Source organism: Tyto alba, unplaced genomic scaffold (assembly GCF_018691265.1).
Source record: "Tyto alba isolate M040663 unplaced genomic scaffold, T.alba_DEE_v4.0 Super-Scaffold_14, whole genome shotgun sequence".
NCBI lineage: Eukaryota > Metazoa > Chordata > Aves > Strigiformes > Tytonidae > Tyto > Tyto alba.
The window spans coordinates 9,067,820-9,089,603 of record NW_024881276.1 but is presented as its reverse complement, the minus strand read 5'-3'; the positions used below and the strand labels follow the sequence as shown (position 1 = coordinate 9,089,603).

At 38.6% G+C, this 21,784-nt stretch overlaps 1 protein-coding gene across 1 annotated transcript in view; it reads left to right on the top strand.

Annotated features, from left to right (window-relative positions):
* Positions 1-21,784, top strand: part of MID1 (midline 1) — a 260,084-nt gene that overhangs the window by 484 nt on the left and 237,816 nt on the right. The gene's annotated exons all lie outside the window — the stretch shown is intronic.

The following is a 21,784-nucleotide window of genomic DNA, read 5'->3' as shown; positions in this document are numbered from 1 at the left end:
TTATTTATTTTTACCTTAAAACGTGCATTTTGTAAAAGGTGCACTCCTTTAGCGTTCCCAGGGTTTTGGTGTACTCTATTTTGATGTGTATGAATGCAGCTAGTCAGCATAGCTGGAATGTGTTTGCTGGAATACAGGGAGCTCCTGCAGAGATAAGGATTTCTCAGTGAGTTAAAACATAAACTCCAGGTACTGTTCTAGGAAATGTAAGCAAAACTTGTTCCCCTACCCTACAATAGGGATTACATGAGTTCAAAACAAGGATATGTGTTTCTTAGGAAGTATTTGTATATTCTGATAACCTTTACAACAGGCGCTGGGTAAAATCCTCAGAGACGGAGAGATATTGTTCCTTGAAGATTTTGATTAGGACATAATGAAAAATAAAGTTGAAAACTTACTTCAAACACCTCTGTAGTTGGAAGAATACTGCTGTTCAGCCCTTCAGGACAGTTACTGTTAAGTATTAGCATGTTAATTGTGGAAGTTCATTTAAGTTTTATGCAGTTATGGTATATGAGAGAAGAATGGAAAAATACTTTCAGCTGATTTCTCTGAGTACCTTCTAAGAAAAAAAATGAAGTGTGGAGAACTAGTCAGAAACAGGTGGAGTTCATTTTCAGAATGATTTTGCTTTTCTGATCTTAGCAGCTGATAGACCTAGGATTGCTTTTCACTTATTTTCATGGTTATTCATATTTATGTGTGCATATGCATGTGAATGCACTAGTTATGGGAGATGTAGCTACATCTTTCCTAGGAATCAAAGTGGGAAAGTAAAATATATTTCTGTGTCTAAGTGTTTAGAAGCTTACGGTGAAGATGATTATTACTCAAAAACCCTCTTCCTTATAAATATTTCTAATTTTCATGAATGAATGTGTAATTGAAATTTGTAATATGATATTACCTGGTTAAAATTAATTCGGAATGAGAAACTGCAAGAATTAACATTCACTTGTGTTAATATAGATTCTCTTTCATTTATATGTAGGATTTTTCTAAACTCCTGGCTTCAAATGTTTAGTGAGGTAATGGGAATGACACAGAATAGCCATGGTAGTTTCAATAGAGAATTTTATAGCACCATCATCATTGCAAAGTAGATAGCAAGTTCCTAAATACTGGTTCATCACTGAAGATAATGTGTGTGTTTGTCATGAAACATCTTTGGTCTTGGTGGAAGTCACCACAGCAAAGGAAGTAGGGCTGGTAGACTGGAACTGTAAATTTCACTTGTCTCACTTCACTTCTCATCCTGGTGGTTTTGCAGATAACCTTTATTATTGTGAGTTGAGTGGGAGCATAGAGGAAAGACTTTTAGCAGGAGATGCTAGTAATCAAAGTGTGAATTCAAAGGGCAGCAGAAGACTCCAGGGGAACATGCTTTTAAATCGCCTTTTCTCAAGTCTCTCCAGTAAATTCCAATGCCCCCATCAGTTTAGTGTCTAGCTAGGCTGTAGTCATTAATGGTCTTTTGATTTCCCAGTGCAAAAAGAGATAGAAACCTGGTTCAAAGCCTGCAGGATATAGTTGACATGAGCTTACTCTGACTCGGGATCTGAGCACCCACCTGCATGGCCGTGCTGGTGCAGGGTTGGTCCTGGCTGCAGCTGGCCCCTGGGCGAGCTCTGTGGTTGTGACTTCCAGGATGACGAGGGGCCGTGTGGGGTCTCATCCCTTCCAGCCACAATGTGCGAGGCTTGCACCCTCCTCTGCCACCCACAGCACGTGGAATGGTGTGGCTGCAGAGCCTGCAGCACCACAGTGGGACCTGCCCAAAGCCAGTGCCCACCCTGGGTTTTTTACCTCTGCTTGGTGCTGTGTCTGTGGTGTTGCACGAGTTTCCATTGGCTTGGATGCACAAAAAGCAGATTCTTTTCAGACCAGGATATATGGCTGGAAGATAAATCCCAGGGAAATTTTATCCTTGTTTTCAGCGAGAAAAGAATTGTGAAGGAGAAGGAGCAATTTAAATTACGGAGTAGACCTTGTGTATTATCTCAAATCACAAGAAAATCCAGTAGCTATGTCTGGTTTATACAATGACCCATCTCCTGCTAACCAGTCTCCTACCTTAGGCATTGGTGTCCAATCCGTGTTAATAGAGGATGTGTTTCATTCACTGATTAAAGAAAAAAGAGCTGACATTCATTTTGACCCTGTTTAAAGATTAATTTTTCATTCATTCATTCATTCAAGGATTCTTTTGTATCAGTTTTAATGACAGAGCTGTGTTCAGGATACATTAATGATATTGTGTTGGGTTGTATATTTTGGAAATGAAAGTGCTGAACCCAGGCAAAGGCACCAAGTCTGTGCATAAAACTATGGTACCAGCTTTAGTTGGTAACTGAGACAAGACTGAAGTGAAGCAGAAATACCTGAGTTTTGACAATCTGAAGTTTAATACATGATTGAATTGGAATTTTTGTTTGTATGCCAGAGATGAGAAGCACCAAAGTATTTACAGCTATGAAAAAAGCCTTAATTACTTGAACCAAAATTATCTTTTGCCTCCCTGTTGTATTACTGATGGGTTAATTAATGAGAACTATTGCTCATTTGTCACTTTTAAATCGGATAGTACTTGATGTATTTAGCATATAATATCATAAAATTTTTGTTTAGAAGTGAAAGAACATACTGTCTTCAATGTTTTTCACATTTAGTAACCTGCTCATCCTAAAAACAAAGTTTTATTTTTGTATGTTGGCTTGACTTAAAACCATCACCTCATACTTACGTTCATTTTCTGATTTGCATATAATTTGAAGCTGAGTGCTCTTACACATTGGCAGGAGACAACTGGGCACATCCTGTTTTTTCAGTGGTATCTTTTCACTTATTCAATAAAATAAAAAAAAAAAAAAAGACTAGGTTTTCAGAGGTGTAACTGGAGAGCTTGAAATAATAAAAGAACATGTTGTACTAGTTGCATGCTCCCTTTAGGGTTTTGTTAAAGGCTTTACCATTCCATTATGCTATCATTTTGTAGTGTAAGCATTTTATATGGCATGTGTGATTTCATTGCCCTTAAGTGACCTTGGTAAATTCCTTATTTCCCCTGAAGCACATGCCTAATTGAAAATTGCCATCTGCAGTTGCAGAGCTCTAAGCAAGAACTCTAAGAATAGTGCAAGAGGGAGATCGGTGTCCAGAGAGTGGGGCAAGAGCACTTCTTCTGCAGCATTCGCTGTAGTGCATGATGTTAAACCTTTGCTTTGAAGACAAATGATAAGGAATCATAGGAAGGGCATCTTAATCTGTCTGCCCAGTTCATCTGCCTAATGCTGCTATCTAGAGATCGTGTGATCCTCAAAAAGTGTGTGCTGCTCAATTATTTTTTATTTTTTCTTAACTTGTGTGTCCCTCTTGTTCCACCCTTGAGTAAATGTATCTGGAGTTTAAAGTTAAAAATACCATTGCAAATCTGAACTGTGCTTTCTAGTCCAGCTGCTGTCCTCATACCACAGTGCCTCACTTGGCTCTGCTGCACCACTGGGTTTGAGGATATAGTTATGATGATCACAGTCTGCAACCACAACCTAAAAATGAGACATTATGTTCCCTGCTCGAAGCCTCTAGCCTAGCATTGCATTACAGCTCCTGCGATCATATGTGCTTAAGAGTCATGCAAATGAAGGAGGCAAAAAGCTGGACAGTGTAAAGATGGGGAATAGTTTAAGAAGGCACTTCATCAGATGAGAGGACAATAAACTGTGCCCTGGATTAGAAAAAGAAGTCTGTGACATCTGTATATTTATTCACTAATGTGTAATGTAATTCTTTAGGACAGGAAAAATGCAAGCATTTTAATTAAAAAGGTTTGAGAAATGTAAAGCATGACAAGTCTGTGATGAAGATGTGAAACTGCAGTTTTATCATGCCTTCTTGTATGTCTATTCACTCTGAAAAGCTCAGAAAACTTCTGGGCTGAAAATAAAGCCCCCAAAATTCTCTAGTCCTGTGCTATCTCACAGTCTTGTTTATGAAAATTTATCCTTTGAATGTATTTGTTTTTGTGTTAATTCCGAATTACACTTCAAAACTATTTATCAGAGAGTTTTGGAATACACACTGATTTGAAACTTATACAGGAAGGTATTGAAAATATGCAACATGTGTTAGGTTCTGAGTTTACCAGCTGCTTAGAATATATTTCCCTGCTGTTTTGGGGGATTTTATTCTTTCATTAAAAATATTAATATTGAATCTAGTTTTTTGATGGTGTAGCAAGTAATTAAGGGAATGCATAAACACTTCTTGGCAAAATTTGTGTGGTTCTGTATTTAATTTTTTTTCATGTTAAATGTATTATAGGTTCAGCAAGATATTTAAGAACATACTTGAGGCTGAAAGTCTGTACATAAGCAGATGCATGTTTCCCAATGTATCTATATCTGGGATTGTAACATATGTTCCATTTCATAGGTACCTAAATTCTCTGCTGATTTTTTTTTTTTTTTTTTTTTTTTTTTTTTTTAGTAAAAAGTTACTATTCTCATGTGATTATATGCACAGAGGTTGGAAGAACTGGTATTTGTTTTCAGGTAAATCAGTTAACACTCATAGGATTTTCCTTGAACAAATCGACATCTTTCTTTTACAGGTTTTTATAAAACCCCTTTGAGGGGAAGATTTTAAGTTGCACTTTCTTTTTTATGTGGTAGTTTCACTCAGTGGTGGTTTTGATACTGATTTTCTGGATGTCAGATTTAGGGAGATGTTAAAAAAAAAAAGGCAGGTGCTTTTGTTAAATATCATTATACTAAGTTCAGCTTCATTTAGGATTTGGTGACATTCAGCGGTATGAACAAAACAACATTTTTGACACCTCATGCATAGTTCCAGTCATTCCAATCGGCCGAGAGCACTCTTGTTGGTAACGCACTGGATTACAGAGCGCTCAGGGTATCAGTTTGGAAGTGTCACAACATGTCCACTGTGTTCCTCCAGTGATGCATGTGCTCCTGCTGCTGAGTTTAGAACACTTTTTGTTTTGTAGCTGCCTAGCCTGGAAAATTCCATGTAAAACCTCCAATCAGGCCTCCTGAGGTGGGTTTTTTTTCGGGCACATTTAATTTCACTACATATGAAACAACAGTAGTGTTCCTGTTATGTTCATTCTGTAAAATGAGCCGTTGTTTTACTACACCTCTCATATCTTTGCTGTCTCCCTCACAAGAAATTCCACCCCACCTTAGCTGAGGAGTTTAGGCATTGGCAGTTAATTATAAATTCTTACCTTCAGTATGGCAACATACTCCAAGGTGGTTTGGGATATCCTGTTGGTTGTGGGTTCAAAGTTATGCAGCTGTGCTTAACACTCCAGTGGGCAATTCTGGCTGCGTTGTGTTTTGCCTTTGATACATTGCCATACCACCACCATTAGTGCGGTGCTTAGATGGCAAACATCTGTTTGCTTTTATTGCACATGTGTTGCTTAAGATGTTCTGTTTTTACATCATGTAAATCACTGGACTCACTGTGCATGTATGATTCGTTTACCAAATAAGCCTTAAATTGTGTCAGTAAAATGTATATCCTATGGGATGACATATATGATGCATACGGAAAACTGAGAAGTTCATGTCTGGACTCACCAATATTTTATGTTTTGGGGGGGGTTTAAGTGGTTTGAAGGGAGTCATGTAAATTCAGTACAGAAGAAAATATTGCAGTGAAACTGGCAGGCATCCATATATCGGACAATGATGTTGAGAACTGAGAAATGCGCTTGATGTTAGAAAACAAAATAATGAAAAATCTCTATATCCTTCATTACAGCATCTTGCCATATTCATGGCATGAAATGGAACAAACACTTATAAGAAAAAACAGATACATTTTGATATCACTGTATATAGTCTATAGTGCTGTCTTGAATGGAAAGATTACCTGGATTTTGAAATAAGTTTAGCTGTTGATCTCTGCAACTTTTTTAGCAATACCCTGTAGGTATCTTGATGTTTCAGAGACCTAACATCTTGGTTCTAATGTGTACCAGTTCACATTGCTGGAACGCACAACAGGATTGTTTTGGTTTAGATTAATGAAAATGAACTCGGTGAAATGACTTACAGTTGTTAGCTTGCATTTTAATTTTGGATGTTAACCTAATGTGGCTTGAAGGTTTAAGTTCTTGTGTTTCTGTTCCATGGAGAGTTCAATTTGAACATTTTGTCTATGTCACATGAGAACTAAAGAAACAAGACATGAGGAGAAAATGCAAAATTACAGTTGACCAGAACCATCAGGTGAACAGGTCTTTATTCCCCCACAGACACTTTACAGTTTTGGGGTATGCAGATTTTCTGTAATATATAAAAAATTAAAATAAAAAGCTCTCTCTTGAAAGGGCTTATGAAAGCGAAAAGTTTAATTGATGGCGTCAGTACCATCTGCCAAGTTTCCAGTACATCACCCAGGCTGAGGGAGCTAGAACTAAATTTGAAAATAGTTTGACTAGCTGGCAAGCTGGTCTGAAACCAAGAAGATATAAAGCAACCAAAATAAACGCAAGTTGCTACAGTCAGAGAAGAAAATATAATTTATCTGTCGAAAATGGGGAATAATTCAGTCAGCAGGAATATCTGTGGGCTACTGCAAATTAGGAAATGAACCTGAGTCACTGATGTGACAAAATGTTGAAATGTGAAAGCCATTCTGGGAGTCATTACTGAAGGTATTGTATACAGGAGGATGAGAAGTAATTATTTTGCCCTGTTCCACTGTGATAAGACCCCAGCCTGAATTTTCCATCCAGTTTTATACACAATACTTTAAGAAATATGCAAACAAATGAATTGAAGAAAGACTAATGGAAAGCAAACAAAAAATTGTAAGAAGAAAACGCAATATAGTTTGCAGGAACTGAGTATGTTTTATCGAAAACCTGGATTCCCAGAGTGTCCGGTACAAGGACTCTTATGAACTAATATTCTGTCCAGCTGCCTTCGCCCAGTGGACCAAGGAGGAGGTGAGCTCTCCCTGCTGCCCACTGCTGCCTTCATATCAGACCAAAAGGTGAACACGCCGGAGCTGGGGATGGCTGCTACAACTGGGCAACTTGTTAGTTTTACTACAAAAGTGCTACTTGCACAAACTCATCTTGGTGAATTACTGTCTAGAAAAGAGATTAAACTGTGCTGTAATACACAGACATGGTTATAAATATGGCAGCAATTGTTCTCCATCTCTGCTGAGAATGGAACAAAACACAACTTGCAGCGATGGTGTTTTTTGTTAGATTTTTAGGAAGAACTCCAGCTACAGTGGTATTTAGACACTGGAATGGGTCACCCAAAGAAGCTGTCAGATCTGCCTTTGGAGGTTTTTCCACAGACTGAGCAAATACCTGTTGTGGGTAATCTAGGCATAGTTGATCCTCCCTGTGAGCAAGGATATGACCCCACATAGACCTTCTCAGACCTACATTTACATGTAGGAGGATTGCTTCCAATAACTCTGGCTGTGTCCCTAGCATGGAATCTGGAAATGTTTCCCAATTTGAATCCCCAGCATGTCTCGTGGCCATGTCCCAATGCCATAATAATGCCTAAGCTGGGCCTGCATGTGCCCTTTACCTCCACCTGAGGCCCCAGTTCCCATGCTCTAACCAGGTGCTAGTAGAGGGAGACTCTGGTGCCTCACAGGTGGCCCTTATCTGTAGGGAAGAACAGGCTCAGCCTCAGACTAGTATTATGTCTACAGTGCGTACAAGACAGTGGATGCCCACTGCTGCCCTCTTCACTCATTCAAATACTACAGATTCATTGCTCTGGAATTTGGGAACCTTGAATGTTTAATTTTGGCTTCTACCCAGTTATTAGTCCCAAGTGTTATTGCCAAGACTCCCATTTTTAACGTTAGCATTTAGTCACAACAAATACAGACATTACATGAATGAATGCAAAATCTAATAAAAAAAAACATGGCAAAAGTAAATGGGAATTATTACATGTGTGAAACCATTGCCATTTGATTTACAAAATACATACCTTCTCTTACTGTGTAGATTTTGTGATGTAGTCATAAAAAACTGAACAGCACCATCTCTGTAGATTTAAATCAAGCAAGAATGTAACTACCACAAATAAGTGTGCAGAAGTTAAAAAATTGCCTTGTGTTAGTGCAGGAGAAAAGACTGTTTTCTCAAGCATTGTATCTAAGTAGAAGATAGTCTGGAGAGATATATGACAAGTTTCTCCTTGGAGAGTAAAGTGTATTGTTTGGTTTGTTGTGTAAAATGTGTTATTGATGTGCTATGGGCAACAAATTAGTACATCTCCCATGGTTGTGTAGCAGTGCTGAGTCATTGATTACTGTTGATCAATGCTGTATACCATAGTGCTACATCCATTAAGCTCACGATGAGAATACAAGGCATAGCATTCCATCAGTTAGGTCCCAAATTAAAGTCAATGATCCAAGAAAAGGAGATTGTAAAACCAGAAAAAGAACAAGAAAATGGAAGTGAGATTAATTTCTTCTACTTGACACTTCCCATATCCTCATTCTCATGACTCAGCATTTCTCAGGTTAGTTGTTTCGTGAGATTGGATAAACTGAATTCCTAAATGATGGTTGACTTAGTTGTTACTGTTTAGGCCATAAAATGGCAAACACTGAACTGCTGACCTTCTTAAAATTAGAAAATTAGTTCATATTATCAATTTTTAAAGATAAATGAATGTTTTTATTAGCAGAAAACCTTTTTTGCTATCACAAGTATCCACTTGAACCAGTCCATCTATTCACATGTCCATGGATAGACTATTTTATTCTAGTTGGGAGGGTGCAAAGGGGTTGCAGCAGGGATATTTGTTAGCAGAACAAACTGCTTTCTACCACACTGTTCAAAGTCATCTCTCAGCAGCAGAGGCTGAATATTACTGCAGTCAGGGGCCTGTTCTTCAGAACTGCTTTTCAGACTAGTATTTAGCCTAAGTAATGAGACAACCGCTATGAATTTCACAGCTTTTGAGGTAAGACCATGCGACTGATGACTAGGGACTCTTGTTTTGCAAAAGGGATGCCATAATGCATTCTGCTCATCACTGTTGGAAAGTTGCTGTCTTTCACAGTGGTCTCTGACTTAATCTAGTCCTATTCTGAGCACACAGGAAGGAAATGTCTCAGGCAACTGACGTGTAACTTGGAAAATACTTGTTCTTTGAGGGCAATGATGACTATGATTTTCAATTACTGTCTTTTGGGACAGAAGCATATTACGATATATATTCATAGGCAGCATCACTATCTGACTCATTTCTGAGGTATAGACGTTCTGCATATAAAAATATTTTGCAAAACTTAAATTGAACCAGGCTACTAAAATAGTCAGTGATTATAGGCAACTGTATAGCCATATGTCTATTCAAAAACAGCTTTTAATGTTTTGCCTAGAGGAAAACCCTCTTTAAAATGATTGGGCAAACTAAATCTAAAGCTAAAACTTGTTTGAAAGATTACATTCTTCCGAGCAGGGTTTAATAATTCTCCTAGATCAGGACCATGTCAGTGGTTTTCCATGGTCTTATATTCTGAAGATAGATGTCAAAGTAAAAATCTCAGGAAACATGTGACAAAAATCTCTTGTCCAGTAATGTGCAAATATGGCACCAATATTCAAGAAAAAACAACCTGTACTTTCTAAAGATCTGGGACTCAGTATTTTTTGCCACCAAAGTTATTAAACACTAGATAAGATATGTATGTTATGAATTAGGTTTTGCTTGACTTCCAGGTGTGTGAAATGTGATGTTAAGCTTTGGCTGCTGTGCCTTTCATAATCAATACCTCGGAACAGCACCTACAACATCTCCCCACAGGAGATGGTGGGCTGCCCTCCTCTGGAGTTCAGGTGACACTTTCTGTAGTGCTGGTGGATAGCTTAATCTGTTTAGGACTTTCTTCCAAGGGTAGTTGCTAATAACTATTCTCCCAAGAGCTGAGCAAAGCTTACTGTTTTTTAAGCATGAGAGGTACTTTTGGTTTGGTCTACCTTTTATATGACTAGTTTGCCCAGGAAATGCAAGATGTGAGCTGAAGATCTTTCTCTGCCTAAGGAGGTGCTAGTCTGTGTTCAGTATCTCCCAGAAAGGCAGTGCCATGGCCATGAGGTGGCATATCTGTGTGAATATAAACTTCTTATTCCCTGCTGTAGCCCCTGGGTGAAAGGTGGTGCAAGAATCCAGACTTTGTGGTCTTCTGGTGAGACCTGTCACCAAAGGAAGGAAGTACCCCGGCTCATCGGCCTTACTAACATAATTCTTAATACGTTTTACATTATGCAGATGTTGACCGAAAAAAAATCCTAAAACACTGGATCAAGGACTCTTTTTCCCATGTGGAGGTTGAAAAATCTTTGGAGATGTGACAGAGGGAAAACTAAGACTAAATGAAAATAGCCTTAAAAGCTCCCTGTGAAGTTAGGCACCTCAATAGGCTTCTCGCACTTGCATTAGTTTGGGCCTCCTGAATTACAAATATATGGAGACAGCAGCTAAGTACTGAGATGTTTGTACAAGCACTGAATAAGATTTGTGTTTACCTTGGATTTTTAAGAAACAAAAATAATCCAAATTAATTACACTTTTTAACCATAATTGCTTGGTACGGCCAGGATCTGAAGAATCCAGTTTTATCATTTGTGGCTGATTCCTAGGTTTTCTGTTCAAGCCACTGTCTGTTTTTTAGTGTAGGGTGAACTGGGTTGTATCTGTTGAACACAGTGTTAGGAAGGTGACAGTGTTACACCTTCCCAACCAAAACAGGGAGGCTGTTTTTAGGTTTTTTTTTCTTTTGTGCCCATGAAATCATATTGCCTAATTCCATTGGAGGATTCTTTCTGGTGATAGATCAGGCACAGCTATGGCTTCCTTTCTCTGAATGGTCAGCATTTTCAGAATAGTAAGATTAGTCTGCCTGCAGTTCCTATGGAAGAAATAGGTAATTTATAAACTATTAGGAGACCAGAGCCCTGTGTTCATGGGACCACAAGATTTCAAGGCTCTGAACACATTAATTAATAGAATAGTCCATGGAAAGTGAAATTGTCCGCGTTTTTAAAAGCTGCAGGCACATAATGAAATATCTCTGTGTTATCAAAACTCATCAACAGTAGAAAATACATATAAAAGCTGAGGGCAATTTTACTATTGTTTCCTATGTTCACTTTTTAATACCTGCTGCTCCTTTCTCATGTTCTCAGATGGGCAGAAGTTCCTTGCTCATGTACCGTTTCCACTGTAGGCTGTGTTGAACATTTACGCCTGAAGCATGACTTATCTGTTCTCAATTGCACTGATTAAGTTTGTGTCTTAAGTTTCTGTGAAACTGTAGGGAGAAAGAGGCTTTTAAGATACTGTAAAAAGAGAAAGGGTCTTGACTTCTTATGTCATGCTTTGTTAGAAGCCCACATTTGGTTTTGGACAAAGGATTCCAGACAGCCTCTCTTCAAAGTGACTTATGTCTTTACTCTTAAAGGGAGAGATCCTAGAGGCAGGACACTTAACTAACAGGAGGTTTAATGTTAAGGCTGTAATTTTTTTTTCTAAATCATGTTCCTTTTTTCCCCCAGTGTAAAATAGATATGGTTCAAATCTAATAAACTTTTGTAATCATAAATACTTTCCTCGTGACTCTTCAGGTGACAAATACTGCTGTGCTGAACCCCACTATTCATGCATCTTGCAGAACAAAGATAGTTCATTCTTCTGCCTTTCCATAAAAAAGACAAAACTTCTCTTTCTGCTTCAGGAGCTATTCTTCACTATATAAGTTGCTCTAAAATGACTAGCAATCTAATAAACTGAAACAATAGGGTCAAGTCCTCCTTTTGCAGTATAGTGTAGCTCTTCCAGTACAGTGTTTATCTGTGTTGTATTCAAAATGGTGGCTCTAAAGAATACAGCTGTCTGAAAGGACTTCAAAGGCATGAAGAAGAGGAATTGTTTACAGTGTTTTATCCCAGCATGTATAACAAAGGATGTTGAATGAGTATTACAGAAGCAGTCAAGCTACACTGATCAACATACAGAAATGAATATGTGGTGTGTGACAATTTTTGAAAGAGAGCTGTATCCAATTATAAATTTCTCTTTGGTTTATGAGTAACATTTATGTAGAATAGTCTTCCAAGGGAAGTGGTAAAGCACTGTGTACTAAACCATTGGCAAATGAACTGTACAAAGTGTTTGAAGGCTCTTCAGAAAGCAGATCTGAGAAGAGCAGTGGTGTGGATGTGATGACATAGTGGAGTTCCCATGTCTCAGTTCTGACTTACATTTTGACAGTTGTGCAAGCCAGAGTGTGCTGTGTTGGAAGCATCAGGATGTGCCAAATTTACAGTGTTCAGACTGTAAGAACTCCTTCCTCTGTCCTTCTTATTTTCTGATTGAGCAGTTTTTTTATTTGGAAATGTGTATGCACTGGAGATTCAAGATAAGTATGTGCCAATTTAAATAAGGATGGAGTCTCTGTACAAAGCACAAGATGTAACACACTCTGAAGTAGCAAATATCCTACCAGTTAGATCACCAGTCTGGATTATGAGAGACACAGACCTGTGTCTACCACCTTTCTTCTCTATTTCATGGGGTGGCATTAGAAGCCACTGTGGGCTTTGTAACTCGCTTATAAAAAACATCTCAGCCACTTAGTCAGAAATAAAAAATAGCCACATTTCACATTTGCTGAAGCTCCTGTAAGATTTGCAGCATAGTTCTGCATGTGGTACAGGCAAATCTTGATTAACACCTGTGAGCATGACACTCAATGTTGTATTCCAAAAGTACCTTGATTCTACTTAAGTAGCAAAGGAAAATGAGTTTGATATTTCTGGTTCATGTTGTTTTATTAATTATTTTTTTCATTAATTATTTTTGATGGAAAACATGAGTTGATCAAAACATGCCTTTTTGCAGGACCGATTACCTTTGACTACACTTTCATTATAAAAAGACTCTTCAGTCCTGAAAGCAGACAGTAAAATGAGGGATGTGGAGATGTAGAAGCTAGCTTCAAAAGTGCAGATGGGTTTGCTTTCAGTTCTCCGATACAAGCTGTCAGGGAGTCATATCAAATTATTGACAGCATGGGATCTTAACCCTGAACATGTCCTGTTTTGGATGGGTGACCTAGATTGTGGCTGCTTTGGGCTGCTCCTATCTCCTAATGTTCCATTTTGTATAAGAACAATTCTATTTCTTATTTCAGAAAGGCTCAGAGTATATAGCTCAGGTGAGTGTCATAAGCATTTTAGGAGAATGTGAAATGAGTGAATCTTTCTGTTGTCTTTTCTGTTTTAGACCATCATAAATTTACTTAGGTGTATAATGAGGCATTTCTGAAAGGAAAACTGTTTTTTATCTAGTTCTAACTTTACCAATATAAAGTAATTTATCTCCATAGTATTTCTTCCTATGCCTCATTTCTTCGCAGTAACTTTTAAAAAACCCAGTCTGTTGGAATTACTACGTGATGAAACAGGCAAATATCCTATAAGGAAAATGGTTCTGCTTCTGCAATGACTAATCTATAAGGGGAGTCAAAGGGACCATGTTTTATGTCAGATCGGTGAAACTGGCAGCTTCTTATACAATGCTGTATGTTCCTGGAACAAGTCCAAATGGCTTTTAGTGTGGGGGCACTTAACCGTGTGAGCTACCAGGTTCGCTCTTATGATGCACCACTCAAATGTGGCTGGGTTAATAACAGCACCAACGCTTCTCATGACACCTCTCTTCTGAAGAGGATGCTATCTTGATTAATCCACAGCTTCATCAGCCTGTCTCCTTGTCCGGGGCCCTGAGCATTTGTCCCCACTGTTGCAGCTGTGCTTCTTGCTCAGGCTTTGATCCCCCTTTCCCAGAAACTTGATCACTCTTTACTGAAAGCCCGTTCATTGAGTAAACTTGAGCTCTGGCTAAACAAGCCTTGCAGCCTGTTAGGAACAAGGATCCTTGAATCGAATGGTTTTACCTGTTATTTTTCAATCGTGTGCATGCATGGTCACATTGAGAAAAACAGTATGTCTCACCCCCTGTGATGGAGCGTTGTAGCAGCTATGTACGCAACCTGTGATGAATTCATCTCACTGGCCAGTTTCTACAGCATTGAAGGACTTTATCTCAGAATTAAGTGGTGCAAAGAAATTACACATCCTGTACACAAAGTTTCAATGTTTAAACAATTAAAAAGGGTTAATGAAAGCGTAGCAGATTTGCATATGATTTGAAAAATCACTGATACATCATTCCCATGGGAAACAGGGGAAATGGAAGTAGAAGGAATCAATTTTATTGTAGAGCTTACTTGCTGTGTTAGGTAACGTGCACCAGAACAGGGATCTAAGGCCCTGAACCTCCAAACACACACTTGCTTAACTTTACTACATAGTGTAGTCCCATGTAAGTTAGTAGGTCTGCTCATGGCAATAAAACTAAACATGTAAGAAAGTATTCTTAGAATTGATGCCTCCTATTTGATTCTCAATACATCAGAAAACCAGTGAAGGGTTTTGCAGAAGGGCTTAACAGACCATACTGGTAGCCAGATGATTTTGTCATCTGAATTTTGAACAGATGGCAAGGAGCCTATGCCTTGTAAACTGAAAATATCGGTAGTACCTCCCTGTAAGTGTAGCAGCGATTGAAGTCTCACTGCAAGAATCCAGCAAGAGTGGAGTATGAAATATTTTACAGATGCTACCTTTACATTTTGCTCTTCCCACAGTTCTGCAATTGGCCTCAAAATATTTTGATGGTGTTAAAAGCTATTCCCCCCCTTTTACCTATCACAGTTTGCTAACCAGCATTTTCATGCAAGATTTGACATGGAATGTTGTAAAGTTATATGCTTTTAGTCTGTAAGACTCTGGACTCTGTCCAGCAGACCGTTTTTACATGGCCTGGATCCTTTTCAGACAAACAGGATCTGTACTAGGGTGCAAAATTTTAGACAACTGATGCATTCTTTAAAATAACTACAAGTTGGCTCACTGCCTCATATAGGAGTCTGTTGAGACTCCCCCACAGCTGCCTAGGAATATATTTGTGGAGACAGGAATCATGAGTGCCAACAAGGTAACAAATTTAAAAGTAAGTTTGTTTTTTTGTTTTTTTTTTTTTTTTTGCCTGGCACTCCAAGAATTTCTTTGTAACTTATTAGCCATCTAAGCAAGATGCATAAGGGCACTTAACACTTCTGGATCAACATATCTGTATAAGGGAATAAATATTTTATGATCTATAAAAGGCAAATGTGTCACAAGAGTTTTTTATTCCTCTTTAGCGACAGACTAACTTCCCAAATCCATGATGTCATTTTGATCACAAATTTGTTCCTTGATATACTGCAAAGTACTTCAATTCAAGCCTCCCCCAGAAATGTTCTGCTATGGGTGGCAACTCCTGTGAGCCCATCTGGGGAAAACTCCACTCCATCTCCTTGTAAGGATTTATTAGTTGCATTATTTCCCTGCTTCACATTTCTGCCTTGTATATTTAAGCCCATAACTTCTGGATATTCATTATTCTCTGTCCTTTTTACCTGATGGATCACCTCTAACTCCTCTTTATTAATTATTGGTTCCTCACCATAGCTGTGGTGGTAGCAGATGAAATGTTTTATCTGTCTCCACTGTTGGATTCAGCTAGGAGATACATCATCAAAGGAGGAAAGTGTCAGTCCTGGTGGTAGGATGGGCAAAAGAGGGCTGAATGTGTTTGTTTTTTTCTCCAGGGTAAATGGGTATGTCTCCCTTAGCTGTTGGTGAGAAAGGGAAAGGTTCATAGGGAAGGGTCTTCTACAGGAGAATGATGAGTGACACCCATGTTTCCCCCGACCAGCTAGCAAGGAAATATGGCTCCAGATTATTTCCTATTAACATGTCTTCTTTAGACTTTAGGTGGGAAATTTGACAGGAGTCCTACAAATACAGCTGCTTCTTCATGAAGTAGCAGTTTGACTTACTTTTCTTAGTCCTCCTTGCTAGACAACAATCCTAGAGATGCTAGCAGAGACTGTGTGAATGTCCTCTATGTGTCAGCGATGTTGAATATGAGTAGCTATTGCTAGAAAGTCTGTCCTATTTAAACTCAATCCCATTTTTAATTCCAAGCTTGCCTCAAGTGAATTGTGTGAACACATGCAGATTTTTATCCTCAGGTTGGGAGGAAAAAGCTTGGAGTCTTTAGTACTCTTAGTGCTACAAGTGTGCTGCCTACTAGTGCTGTGAATGGCCTGTGGTAGTTAAAGTCACAAAATTACATCTCAAATATGCAGGCATATGTTTTATCAAGTTTTCTCACAACTAAGAAAAGTTGTCTCAGACTAAGCCCTTGGAGTTCCTTGTGATGTGCACCATGGCTCTAGAAAGATACGTGAGCTCAGATTGCATTTAAAATCTTGGGGAAATGGTGTAGCCAAGTTGAACTTTTGCAGAGGTGGTTAGGTGCTTTGGTCCCTCTAAATTAATAGAGAAAGCTACGGTCTATTGCTAAAAAACTAAGAAAAATAACAGCCCAGCAGCCTGCCAGTGTTTGTTATGCCTTAGGAGACATTCTTCATTGTTCCTTTCCTCCTGAATGTATCTCAGGTTTGATCACAGTAATTATACCTTTGTGCTGGGCCTAGCTAGGATGGAGTAATTTTTTTTCATAGCAGCTCATATGGTGTTGCGTTTCATAATTTTGACTGAAATAGAACTGATAACACACTAATATTCTAGCTTTTGCTGAACAGTGTTTGTACATCATCAAGGTCTTCTCTGTTTCTCGCTGTGCCACCCCAGTGAATAGACTCGGGGGTGGGGGAGCACAACCAGGCAGAGGAACTGAACTAACCAAAGAAGTATTTCATACCACATGACATCATGCTCAGCAAAAAAAAAGAGAAAGCAGAGAGCATTAGGGAATTAGCCATCTTTTGCTTGGGAACTGGCTGGGCATCGGTCTACCCACAGGAAGTGGTGAGTGATTGCTTTTGCATTACTTGTTTTGGTTTCATTCCTCTTCTTCCACTTATCATTCACTTATTAAACAATTACTTTGTTTGGTTTATCTTGACCCTCAAGTTTTCCTGTTTTTATTATTCCTTTCTTCTTCCCCTGTCCCACTGAGGGTGGTGAGAGGAAAGTGAGTGAGTGACTGTGTGGTGCTCATTGCCCACTGGGGTTAACCCACCATAACCATACTTTGCAGGATTGAGTTACACATCCTCAGAAAATTCTAGCAGCATCATTATTTTACTGCATCCAAATCTTCCCTGATTTGCACTCGTTAAAAATGTGTGAAAATGTGAATAGTCAGGTTTGTGTGTGCATCAATGAAAGAGAAGGAAACCAAATGCTGAAGTAGAGCCCAACTAATAATAAAGTATTAGTTTTTTTCCATTCATAAGCATTTTGACAACTATCTCCAACAAAAGGAAAAACACCTGTAGAGCCTTATTTTAAAGTGAGAATGAGACTCATTTTATTCATTGAACTAACTTTGGACTCCTTAAAGTCCGAAGCTGGCTTACACCCTCAGGAATTACAAGTGGGCCATTTTCAATATATTTATTTCCATATTTTTCCTTCCTCCCTCTCTAATTGTTATCTATTATTTTTGAAAACTAGATAGTTCTTGGTTATGTCTATATTCTATAAGTGAGATCAATCAATTTGAGGGATAAATGTAACTGTTTTTATGGATGAGTACTAGATAAGTAGATTCAGGAGGAATATTTTTTGCTGAGTAGGAATATTTGTTTTTAGCTTTTTCATAGTGGAAGCATAGGAAAGACAAGGAGAGTCTGAAAGCATTTTCTTTAGAGTTATAATTTTAGTTGTCCTGTGAGAGCACTCTTTCCGAGCACTGTCAAGTCAATGGTATCTTTTAAAGCCTTGAAAACCAAACTTGACAATTTGTTTCATGGTTTATAGAGTTGTAGAGGAAAAATATGCTTTGAATTATGTTTGAATAATATCTTAGAATAACTCAATAGGGGTGTGACTTGGCCCTCAGTTCCACTGAGTATAAAGAGAAGCTATGCATGTGCAATGAAATACAGGATTAGGCTTTTTACAGATTCTACTTAATGAAGGAAACAGATGAAATTTCTGCTCTTTTTTTTTGTCTTTTCCAAGCTTTGTATAAGAATAATTACAGGAAGTGCTTTAAGTTTCTATAGGCTGTGAAGATGACTATCTAAAATGTAACTGAATCGATATGAAAATCCTTTCTTAATCAGCTTGATAAATTTTATTGCTAAATTTGTTAGTAAAGTAACCCCACCAAACTGTAGAAAGTGCTAGTTTTAACTTAAATTTAAATATTAAAAAGAGAAACATAATAAGTGGTAAAAATTATTTTATGGTAAAAAGTCAAATCAGTATCTCGGTTTTTGGTTTGGTTTTTTTTTTTTTTTTTCCCCCTGAAAATTACCCACCATATTAAACAAGCAAAATGTAGGAACCTTTGTTGCAGTGTTTCACTAGGAAATATGTAGTTTTGGTTGTAAAAAACGACAGTGCTCACAAAGGTAAATGTATTGAATTACTTCATTAATTGAAAGGAGATGGCAATACAGTAGTTTTCCCCCAGGCACTACGTTTCACAGGTGCTGTAATCATAGTGGGATACAATGATAGTACTGTAAATGCAAAAACAACAATTTGAGATTATATGCGGTTTTGTGTGAAATGTGATAAATCAATGGGTGGAATTTGTCAGGTATCAATTCCCTAACAACAAGAATGTTTATGTAAAATACAAAAGCCTCACAGCTGAAAGCAGTATGTCCTCGTGTTTTCACTCAGTTCACAAGAGAAATATTAAAACACAGTTCATAGAAGGGAGCTTTTTGGTTTCTTTTTGCATTCATTAAAAAACATTTGTTACGGAGGCATATTTTTGGCAATATCCATGCCTTTATCCGCATGCTTTCTAAAAATGGTCAGTTTGTCATAGGGGATGGCACCATATTGGTGGCGCCTGTCATTTACCCCCTGATTCAGGAGGAGTAGAGTTGACAGATAATTAAGGGACATCTTATGAAGAATTCTGAACACCTATCACTCTTGGTCAGTGAGAAGTGTTTCTTCCTTTAAGAAAGGATGCTGGTGTTACCTGCAGCATACTAGCTAGGTATCACTATTTCCTTTGATAATGCTAGGAAATGTGTTGTTGAAAAACATGTAACTGAGAAACTGTAACTCTGATGTGATAAAAAAAGTTACCTTACCCGCAGTCTAATATTGGAAATCACAACTTTCCCGAGAATCGCTCTGTCCTTGTGAATTTAAATATTTCAAGTCTTGTTGTTTTTTTTTTTTTTTTTTTTTTTTGCTGAAGGGGGAGGGTTTTGTTTTCAAATATGAAAATAAAATTACCCAGTGATGGACGTACAGTGATGTGGCATGGGAAGCTGGATCAGCTCTTCCTGGAGAAGAGAGGTCTGGCCTTAGGGAGGTGCCCCAGAAGCATCACAGAAGTAGAAGAGGAGAGCTGCAGCCAGACTGTGATGAGGCAGCTTCTGTCACTGGGCTTTGAGACATCATTCCTGTGCTCATGCTGGCCATGACACGACCCCTCAGGTCTGGGTCTGAAGTATACCCATCCTCTCTTTAGGTGCATATAGGGTCGAAGTCTGAACTGTGCAAGTGCTGAGCCTGTTGGAGCTTTGCAGCTTAGCACATCTTCTGAGCTGGTTGAAATCTTTCAAGGTGCGACTCCTCCCTAGCTTCCTATATGGTATTTACTCAGTGGTGTGTCAGCTGGACATCAACACTGGGGTAATGAGAGCACAGATGAGGCATGCTGACTAGAAACAGCAATAATTTATGTTTTGCAGCATTAACATTCTTCAGGGATTGCCACATTTTTGTCACATATGGGCTAATAAAAAGATGGCCTTTTTTTTCTTTGTTTCTCTTTCTTTTTTTTTTTTTTTTTAAACTTGGTTCCTATTGAAAAGTGAACGATTAAACTGCTATGGAAATTCTCCCTATCAAAACATCAGGCAGGGCCTCTCATTTTCTTTTTCTCTTCGTGGAAGTGTGTGAGTCATCCACCTACACAGCATTAATTTTTCTTATCCTGCTGAGTGCTCTGTGGATTCAGGGTCGAAATATAGGGTACATTCAAAGCTTGAGGTTATGTTTTTTTGTTCCTCATGGCCCACCCAGGGAGCCTGGGCCATGGGGGATACGATGATGCAGCTCCCCAAAGGCTGCATGAATGCCAGGAGTGGGGAAGCAAAGTTTGGGTCCCGGTCTCACTAAATGCAGTGCTCCTGGGTTATTCACCCCCAGGATCTGTGACGTATGGGATCACCCCCATGGTCTACTTAATAATAAGGGGGTTCAGAGGAGTGGGATGCCCAGGGACAAGCAGTTTGCTTCCCTGGGTGATAGTCCCAGAGACTTGGCTGTAGGAGTGGTTGACCTCAGGCCAAGGTTTACTACCCTGTATGTTCCTGTTGCCTGAAAGTGGTTTGGTTTACTGGAATGCAATAAAAATGCTAGTGCTTGAACATAAAATGTAGGTGAAGAAGCATGGTTAATGTGTGAAGTGTTAATCAGAGTCGGGCAACAAATGGCTGTGGTGGGTGCAGGAGTCTCCTGCCAGCCTCTGCAATGGAAAAAAAGTTTCCGTTCAGTGTGGCTCTGAGTGACAGCTGGGACACAGAAGGAAAACAAACAGTAACTATTATCTTCCTGCTGAAGCCGCTCCAAAGTGAATATAAACACTGATTGTTTAGAGACCATCAATTAAGCTAAAAAGTATTTAGAGCAGGTGCAGAAGACATAGTGAATGAAAGGAGAACTTTATAGTCTTGTATGTTTAAAACAGTTTGGCTTTCTGATGTTGTGTTTACTGGGAAGAGTATTGAATTGATAGTTGGAGCCTGTGATTCATTTATGAACAGTTTTTAGTTTATTAAACACACTGAAAACATCAAGAGGGAAGGTCTAAATGATGGAAACTTTAATGCCAGAGGATGTTTTATATATGACTGCAGTATTATTGAAAGAACATTTGAACTTACGGATAGAAGTTTATGGACTTCCTTGTTAACATCTGATTTATTAAAGTTTAGTTATGCCAACCTTTCATATACTTAACTCCCTAGTGGTGTCTAGAGGCATTGCTGAGAATGGGGCTTTCTTGTGGTAGTCACTTTGTATGGATGTGGTTCCTGGGAACTTGAAAAGCCATTTCAGACAAAGGGTAAGAGAAAAGGAAGCATTCATTATCTTTATAGAGGAGAATCCGAGAAATAGAGGAGCAAGGGACAGAGATTTTACGAAGAGGCAGACTGCTTCTACCAAAAGAAAATTTAATTGGCTTTTCATAAAAGAATCCTGCAGATGAAACAAGAAGCTGAACCCTCATCTCCCAGTGGTAATTGAGGATAAATGTGGATCAATGTAGCTTTTTCATCTCTAATCTTGGCACAGTAATATATGTCCCTTTCTAAAATAGGTAACAGTATGAATTTATCTTTTTGTTTGTTTTTAACAACTCTCACCCTTTGTTCTTCCAAGATTTAGCTGTTAGTATTCTGTACTTTTATGCTCTCCACACTTTGTTCTCTCACTGAAATTTGAAGCAGCCTATAATTGGTTTCTTAGCTTCTTGATTTCTGTTCTGGAAAGGCAGCTTTACTATTCAGGGCAAAAGGTGGTAGAAGGAAACACTTTGGGTGTTAATCAGAAGTGCAGCCCTGGTTTACTGAATAGCCTAGGGAAAGCAGCTTGATCCATTTGGCCAGCTTAGTTATTAAACCG